Source organism: Amblyomma americanum, chromosome 4 (genome assembly GCF_052857255.1).
Source record: "Amblyomma americanum isolate KBUSLIRL-KWMA chromosome 4, ASM5285725v1, whole genome shotgun sequence".
Taxonomy (NCBI): Eukaryota; Metazoa; Arthropoda; class Arachnida; order Ixodida; family Ixodidae; genus Amblyomma; species Amblyomma americanum.
In genome coordinates, this window is record NC_135500.1 from 106,577,548 (window position 1) to 106,586,847 (window position 9,300).

Below are 9,300 nucleotides of genomic sequence, written 5' to 3' on the forward strand. Positions count from 1 at the left end.
AAGTTGTGACTTGTGCTTGATTAGCAATGGCCTCGGGACTCTGAGTACGCAATACCTGCTTGGCCGCTGCGGATGTGTGTAGCTCAGGCAGGGATGGCCAATACACGTCTGCGATAACCGTCTTTGCCTCGCCAGTCATATTGCTCCCAATCCTTAAAGTAGTACGCGGAGGGGGAGGAGAAGTTGCGGAAATTATTGGACGATCCTTTCCAATGCTCGTTACACTTTTTGCAGGTCTATGACGAGGGCGACGACGTCGTCGCTCTTTAGCGGCAGCTTCTCTGTGTGTGGACTGGTCTCTTGTCATTTGTTTGAGTATCGCCGTTTCCCTTTTCAGGCGAGGACAATCTTTTGAGGCAGCTTCATCAGGGCCGCGGCAATTGGCACACGTAAGGACTGTTGCCGGGCAAGAATCGTCGCTGTGTGGTTGAGTACACTCTGGGCACATGATGGGGAAATTGCACACACTACTCACGTGTCCTATCTTCATACATTTCCTGCACTGGAGAGGCTTCGGGACGAAAGGCCTAACTTCATGCCCAAAGTGCCTAACCTTCACGTACGTTGGAATGCAGTCCCCTTGGAAGGTCAACTTGATGCACTTTGTCCTCCCAAGACGCTGGGCTTGCAGTATGTCTACAACGTCGGTAGCTGGTTGAATCAAGATGGGCAGATCAGAGTCGCGGATGGCTACGTCGACGTCGTAAATGACGCCTGCCGTAGTACACTGCCTAGAAGGACATGGGAACGAACGCTGAGGCCGCCGAGCGTTCTGATGTTGCTCAAACTCTAAAGCGCGTTCCGGTCCATGACATCAATGGCGACGACATTCCCAAGGCGATTCACCCTCACATCTTTAATTGCTCCCGGGATGCGAGCCTCCAGGAACGCAGACGTGGCTTACCTATTGATGTGGTTGAGATTGTCGGTGGGAGTCTCTGGCACAAATAGGACGGTATGTGCTGATGATCCTCGCTCTGCAGTGATCGTGGGCGTACTCGACGACGACGTGTCCTCGCCTCTGCGCAGTCTCCGTTTGGCCTTCTTGCTTAGGACTCTGATGAAGCCGTCGTCAGCCGAAGAGTCATCACTGGTGGCCGAGTGCACCACGGTGGCCTGGCTTCTTGCGTAATTGGGGAGGCCAAGACATTTCCTCTGGGCGGCAGCGGCTGACCGAGCGGAGTGAAGTTCAACAGCGTCCACTTCCATCACCGTCGCCAAAAAAAGAAACAGTGGTTTCATTATAATGTCGTACAACAAAAAAAAAACTGATGAGGCGAAGGGACGGCGTTCTGGTCTGGAGCCACTTCATCGTCTTCTTCTATAGATCAGTAGCCCTCACAAAATCCTGCCTGGTCAAATGACCATGCTGGCAGGCTGACCCTGTACTGCCTGACTGATTTAAAGACGTTTTATTCGTCAGAAAGTTTGGTACTAAGAGACTGCATTAAGTGGTCGAGAGTACATAGCCCTCGGCGACATTGTAAGCTAATTCTGCAGCGACAACTTGGGTTGTGAGGTCAGAGCTAGCCAGCTCGGTCTCCCACCGCTCGAGAGAAGGATCGGGTAACTAGATGACCCGGGAGTGGCTCTATTTTGCAATCCTATTTGATGTGATCCCAGTTTGCTTGTTGGACGCAGTGTTTACAATTATGGTTGTATTGATCAGGATAATTGTGCGCGAGGAGTGATGGGGTGCGTATCAACTCGTCTGCAGGCGACGCCACATAACCTCTTGTTATTTAGTAAGGCTTTTGTGCACAGGGACCATGGAGTCCTTCGTGAAATTCAGGGAGCCAGACTCATCCACGGCACGGTCAACAAAACCTCGGGCTTTGTTGTGCGCTGCCTCGTTCTCCGGATTCCCCGAATGGGCTGGGACCAGTTCTGGGATCAGTTCGGAATAATTTGAGGAGAATTTGGCGGCGTTAAGGATTTTAAGAGAGATTTTGTAATTCGCCCTTTTGCTAATTACATTTTAGACTCGTTAAGGGTGGTGCTGTCAAGGGCATTTGTATGTTTGTATTCTTTCGCACCTACCGAAATTGTTCCAGTGCGCTTTACGTATTTATTGCGTAAGGCTTCGGCTCGTGCTTGTCTTCTACCCTCATGGAGTATGGGGTTCATGTTTTTGAGAAATGGTTTGGTTATTAGGGCTGCCCTATTTAGAGGGGAGTAATGCCGCGAATATTTGCAGTGTTTGTTCGTTCTTCAAATCTGCCGCCACAGCGCTTTATCGCTTTGTTTGCGACGCAAGACGCGACTAGATTTATCTCGATTGATCGCAACCAGGCATAGCCGATACTACGTTGTTCCGGAATGTTCTAGTAACTTCGAACGCTTTATTTCGAAAGTTCGCTATCAGCTTTAAACTGAGCGCGGTCGACAGCGGCCGGCATTCTGTTCAACGACCGCCGAGCACGCTTGTCGCTTCGCCGCCGCCGAGTGATTAAGTCCACTGTGGGCGCAAGTCACCCCAATAAACAATTTTCTTTTAGAAGACCATTTCGTCCGTCTTTATCGCTCCTTCGACTGCCGTCACCACTACTTGACACTATAGTCGCGGGGCAAGTCTACTTTAGCGCCTTTATTCGTAGGCTGGAAGTTAATTCCAAGCCCGGTTATAATCCTCCTCCCAGTTCTGGAATTGGCTAACCTCACAGTTTGAGCCATTAAATGGGCTTCTTTCAGTTCATTGTAACTGTTGTGTATTCCTAACCTCATAAGCCTTTTGGTTGAGGCATTTTTTTGGGAGTCCTAAGAGGGCTGTAGTCCTGCCGTATCATGGTATCCAATTTGTCCTTTTCTGCTTTCGCAGGTTTTTGATAAAGGGTGTAATAGGGTATCCTGCTTAGCGCGAAGGGCCGCACTAGTTGGCATAGATCTCTTTCCCTCACCGGTTGTCCTCGATTAGCTATGCGGCGGATTAATCGCGCCGTCACTTCTACCGTGCGTTTTAGCTTAGTGAATGTGTCATTATTATTTCCATTTGTTTGTAAATACAGCCTCAGTATTCTCATGGTTTGTACCTCTTTAACGAAATTTCCATTGACATAGACATTTAGTTGCCGGGGGGGGGGGGGGGGGGGGAGTTGTAGTTCTACCATTTTTTATTCTTATCATAAAAGTTCAGATTTTTGCTCGGAACAAATCAGGTGTTCTTCCAAATGATGTTAACTGCTTCTTGGAGTGTGTCTTCTATGTAGCCTTCGAATCCTTTGGTTACCCAAAGTGTGATGTCATCCGCATAGAACGTGTGATGGAAGTCTGGTATTTGTGCCAATTTGGGGGAATTTTGATGAGGGAAAGATTAAAAAGGAAAGGGGACAGGATGGAGCCGTGTGGTGTTCCTTTGGTTCCTAGTGTGATTGGGGCAGACTCTGGTGTTCCGACCGTTATCACTACTGATCTGTTAGTGAGGAAGGATTGGATGTAGTTGTATGGGGTTAATTTCGGACATAGTTGACAAAACAGCTTTGTGGGAGACGTTGTCGAAAGGTTTAGTAAGCTTTAAACCCAACATTGCAATGGTTCCTGTTCCCCATCAGCTTCGATTATGTACTTATGAAGCTGCAAGATTACGCCTTGGGTACACAGATTGGTCTTGAATGCTGACATTGTTTTAGGTAGGAGGTTCATGTCCTTTGGATATTTTTGGTGCCTGTTGAGGATAATATACTCCATTGTTTCTCTAGGCATGGTGTTAATGAAATGGGGCGTAGTTTCTCAGTGCTGAGTTTCTTACTGCCTTTATTAATAAAAGCGATTTTCGCGTGTTTACACTCTTGTGGTATGTTGCCTGCCTGCCAGGATTTGCTCATAAGGTCAGTGACCATCGCGATCGACGTTACGCCTAAGTTCATGAGAGTCTTCGTAAGGCGAAAACTTTTAATGGCTCATGCTCACGTCCGTCTTTCCGTTACGCCCTTCAACTCGATAAAAAGAAATCTTTGAGCACGATGGGATTCGAACCACCATCCTTCCGTTCAGCGGCTGAGCGTGCTAACGACTACGCTCCTTCCTGCCAACGCATATGTAGTTCTCCTTGTCTAGTACGCTGTAGAGTGTTTGCAGAAAGCCGTCGAATCAGACGGATGTCTCCCAAACGCCCTCCAGTTTCTCTAGCATTTAAGATTCACAAACAATTGTGCACTTAATTAAAATCTTAACCATATATCAGTAACACAAGCCGCAACAGCGCACTAAAGGTTTTTGACTCACCGCACTTAAGCTAAACGAAGTGTCCCCTGAATTTTTTCGTTACTTTTTCTGGTCCAGCCGCAGATATCCGCAGTTCTCCAATTGCGTATCAGACCTCTGCGTCTATGATGCCTGCGTCTAAATTGAGATTTGGGTGGCTTATTGGCTAGGGCGCTCGGCTACTGAGCCGGAGTTCCGGTTTCGAACTCGACCACGGCGGCAGCGTTTCAATGGAGGCGAAACGCAAAAGGAGCCCGTGTGTTGTACAATGGCTGTGCACGTTAAACATTCCCAGGTGGTCGAAATTATTCCGGAGGCCTCCACTGCGGCACACCTCTATTTTCCTGCTCTCACTCCCACCTCCGGCGAGATGTGAGACAGATACTGCGTCAATTCCTTTCCTCAAAAACCAAGTTTCAGTTTCTCCCAGTAGTCTAATGGTATGGAACCCTCATCCGTATTTTGATAGCATCCCGCTAGTTCTTTGATTAGGTCTTCTGTTGTACCCTCATATTTATGCATCAGTCTTTCCAGCTGACTTTGTTGCACAGGACACGCAGAAGAATGGTTGCTTTCTGTGATATCTATGGTATTCGTCTGCTCTCACAACTTATGTAAAGTTCATATTGTTTCTTTCTTTTTGTTTGTTTGTTTGTTTGTTTGCATGAGCTTTTAAAGTACTTGTAATTAAGGCAAATATTTTCTCATTTATGGACGTGCATGGCCACTAAGTTACCGAGCTATGCTGCAATTACATGCTGAAGTTTATTTCTTAATATACTGTTGCAGAAAAAGCCAATAGAAAAAAGCTAAGCTCAGGAAAGCAAGAGGCAATTTACAGCCAATACACTTGCCATGCTTAGGCAAGTCGAACAATGTCTTTTCACTAGTCAACTTCTTTTCGGAATCACTTTCCTTGGTTGTAATAAGCGCGTGTGTATTTCAATCTCACGACACACTGCTCACGGTATCCCTCAAGGAGGCAACTATAAAGCAGGGAACACTTCACACGAAGAATGCTTCGAAATACGAACATCGAAAAGGTGAGCGCAGCAGAAATAAAGAAGGCAGAACAACGGGGAGCATTACGTGATGACGGCAGTGATGGTACCATCGCTGAAAGCAGCTGTTTGATGTGTCGTCCCTATTGGCCCCTACTGGTGGCGTTAATGAAGTCACGTAGTGGTAGACAGAAATTATCTTTGATTTTTGTCAGTGATGCTCTCGCAAAACCTTTTGGAAGGCTGGTGTTGAAAGCATTGTTCTCGAAAAGCGATTATAGGTGCGTTTCAGAGAGAACACGCAACAACGACTCAGAAAGTCTAAATGCCAGATATACTTAATTATCATTCGAAAGTCCCGTGAAAGAACAGTACAATTCAATTAATGCTACCTCTCGAAGCTCACTAACTGAAATCAGGAATGCTCATTTGCAGAGGACTTTTGAAACGATAATGTTTTGTAAAGAATGGTGTAGCCATGTTAAACGTTGAAACTTTACTATCCGGTGCTAATATTACCAGTGAATGGCGATCATTGTTCGTGGAAGATTGTCGCTAGACAATAAGCAAGTCCCTGGTGCTGCGTTACTCCAGTGAAGACCTTCGAGTCCTGATGAAGCTAGCCTACTCAAAGGCCAAACACACAGGAAAGCCCACTGAAAAACGAAAAAAAAAACTCCCACTCATGGGCAGGATGCGGGCATCCTGGCGTAGGCGCTGGCCAAATTGTCCCAACCCACTCAACCAGAAACGCATTTCCCCTCAGCCTTTAGCCGTTGTGAAACGCCTGACCAAAGCGGCGATCACGTCTGTTACTCAACAAATAGTGCGCAAAACAATCGGTTGCGATTAGGCTGTCACTGGACACACAGCCTAGCAGCATTTAATGCCGGAGTCCGATGTAAATCTAGTTTACCTGTAATGCTCGAGTAGCTGTCAGGCATTAACTGGTAGGGAAAGACTGGTGATGCGCACAAACTGTTAAGGAAACGGGTACATCCTCTTTCAATGAGGGTACCAGAGAGCCCCAAAGATGCTGAAACGCCCCAAAAAGTGCATGTCTTTACAGAGGAACTCGGAATCAGGTCTTACAATTAGCGGGCAAGATGATGCGGAATACGCTGACCGAAGTATGATCGTAGCGTTAGATACAAACTATTGGTGATGAAAAAACTAAATGTAACATCGCAAACTTTCAAGAAACTAGTAGTATCAGAACCAGCATCTAAACAAACTTTTTCGCAGCTGGGCGAATGGTTTAAGAATGCAAAAATAAATTCCGCTCTCAAGCTTTTAGGTGTATTCATCATACCGCGGACTAAATATTCAGGTGGGAACCGGCAGCGAAGAATAATGAGTGCGGATTATGGGAAAGCCTCAGTGCGAGAACGCGACTTGCGAAAGTGAAGTCAAGAAAGCAGTGTTGCAATGGCGTGCGTAATTAAGCTGTGAGAACACACAAAAGACCTAGGGCTACGCCACAGCATATCGCACCACACCAGCCGCCCCCTTTCCGGCTGCTGGGAAAGGGAACAGGGCGTAGTCGCTTCCACGATTCACAGTAGCTCCGGCTCACTATATAAGTCGTTGGGAAGCACGTACGAACTGTTTCCCTTAGGAATGAGCCTGGAAGAACTTTTTTTTAGTTTGATTTTTTTTTAGTTTTGTTAACTGAGAACAAAAATAAGGCGAAAAAGGGAGAGCGGTTGCCTGCAGATCTTTAGGGACATATATTTAAGCTTATAATTGGGAGAATTTGCAGGAATTCATTGCTACAAAGTCCAAAAACAAAAAGAACACGACGACGGGATTCAGATGAGAGCAGCGCTTACTGGCAGCTGAAGCTTACTGGAAGATGAAAGCATACAACATAGACACAGGTCCGTTTCATGCAAGAAAACAACTTATTTTCTTGACAACATCAGGACGCGTTGCTTTTACTTATTTCAACAACTTGATCGATAAAGTAAGTTGCAGTAATTTCGCGCGCCAAGCTCTCACGATGCTTGAACCCTACAGTTTTCCTTTCACGAAACAGTAGGCATATATAGCTTTTTACTCGTATATGCAATGAAGTGATTTGACAACGGAGAACTTTTCTCTTTGTTGATGGGGCAAGTAATAATTGGCCCATAAAACATAAACAAATGTTTGTCCAATTTTGTACGGACGTGATATGCAGCATCCGTATCTTGTTAGCAAGCTGACGTTGTCCAGGCAATTTCGGTTTAAATTTTAAAAATGACGATAAAAATACGCCAAATTCAATTTTTGCAATCTGATTTTATCCGAAATAAGTCTGTGTTCTTGACATGCACACCGTAGCTATAGCTGGCTATGAAGTACTATGAACACACAGTCGGACGAGAGAATTAACAAAATGTGGAAGCCAGGGAGTGGTAAGAAGTTGTACCGTAGGACTCATAATAATAGTAAATTTATTTCCCGTCACTATGGTACATGAACGCGGGGGCTAGGAGTAAAAGCTTTCGTAAGGGAACTTGACGCAGCTTCAAGCCTTCACTTTGGCGATAACAGAGAAGCGGTCACACGTACAACTATCAACAGTACTTAGATCCGAACATATAAATGCAAAGAGTAAAAGTAGCACTTTCGTGCGTTTTGAGGCACTGCTCCACTATCTCACACGCTTAGCACATTGGGTGTCTCCACATCATCGCCAAACGTCATTTGCTGGCGTACACAGCGCTGTTCACTGATATCACCGCTTGAAACCATGCATTAACGTGGATCGCGACGATTAAGCGCAGCAGTTTCTTCGCTGTCATCAATACGCAGACCACGAGGTGCTCTGACCACTCGCTCACCCTAGCGCTACAACCCAATGATAACATAGCAATCAAACTTTTGAAAATCAACTTCTATTTTCGTTTTAAACTAACGTCATTAAAGTTGCATTACTTTTTATTGGCAATTGCATTTCTTTCTGCTAATACAGCTATAAGCTAAATGCTTTACAAAATTCATCAGCCAGAAAACGCCCACTGAAGGCGCAGGTCTCTCCCATGTCTCTCTAATTAACCCTGTCCTGCGCCAGCTGCGACCACGTTATCCGCGCAGACTTCTTAATATCATCCCCCACCTTACTTTCTGTCGCGGTGCCCCCGGCTGCTCTTCGCTTCATATCCAGTCCGTTACCCTGAACAACCATCGGTTATCTTGCCTTCGCATTACACACCCTGCCCAGGCCCATTTCTTCTTCTTGATTTCGACCAGGATATCAACAACCCGCGTTTATTTCCTGCATTTGTGTTTTAATTGCTGGTGAACGGAGTACACAGACTAAAAAAATGCCCTGAAGAAACAATAAAATACTTCTTACCGCACAAGAATACAATAATATATTGCCCGGAAATAGCAGTAATTCATTCGTAGCAAATAGTATTCGCCAAAAAGGAAACGAGAACATCGCTCTGCAGTAAAGTCTGGAAAAGTGCGACAAATTTTCGAAAAATAGAAAGTGAAGAGACCAACCTCTTCTTAAATATAGGATTACGGGACCAGAATAAATTGTTCGGAAAACAAGAAAGCGCTTCTGTCATAAGCGCTAAACCTGTGCCAATTTTGAAAGGGCAACTGTACGGCACAAGGATCGTGACAAGTTTGCGCGCCAAAGCAATGAAACTTATTTCATTGATAAGGTTGAGTAAATATGTCTAAGCAAGCCGTCCACGTCCTTCTCAAGCAAAGCAGTTGCTTTATTGTGGTGAACTTCTTATGTGTTTTCTTGTGTACGTTGTATATTATCGCGAAAGTTTCTAACTAAAACCTCAGTTGCAACTGAGCGCTTGTGTTCTCTCGGTCCTTTGCCTTTTTGAAATAGTAGTGCATTATAACGTCAAAATCTTATCACATCGTACTTTTGAGTGGCCGTATATTTTCAGTAAAACTCACTCACTCACTCACTCACTCACTCACTCACTCACTCACTCACTCACTCCCTGACTCACTCACTCACTCACTCACTCACTCACTCACTCACTCACTCACTCACTCACTCTCTCACTCACTCACTCACTCACTCACTCACTCACTCTCACAAGCACCTGAAGTGGCCGCATTATTCTGAAATCTAGCT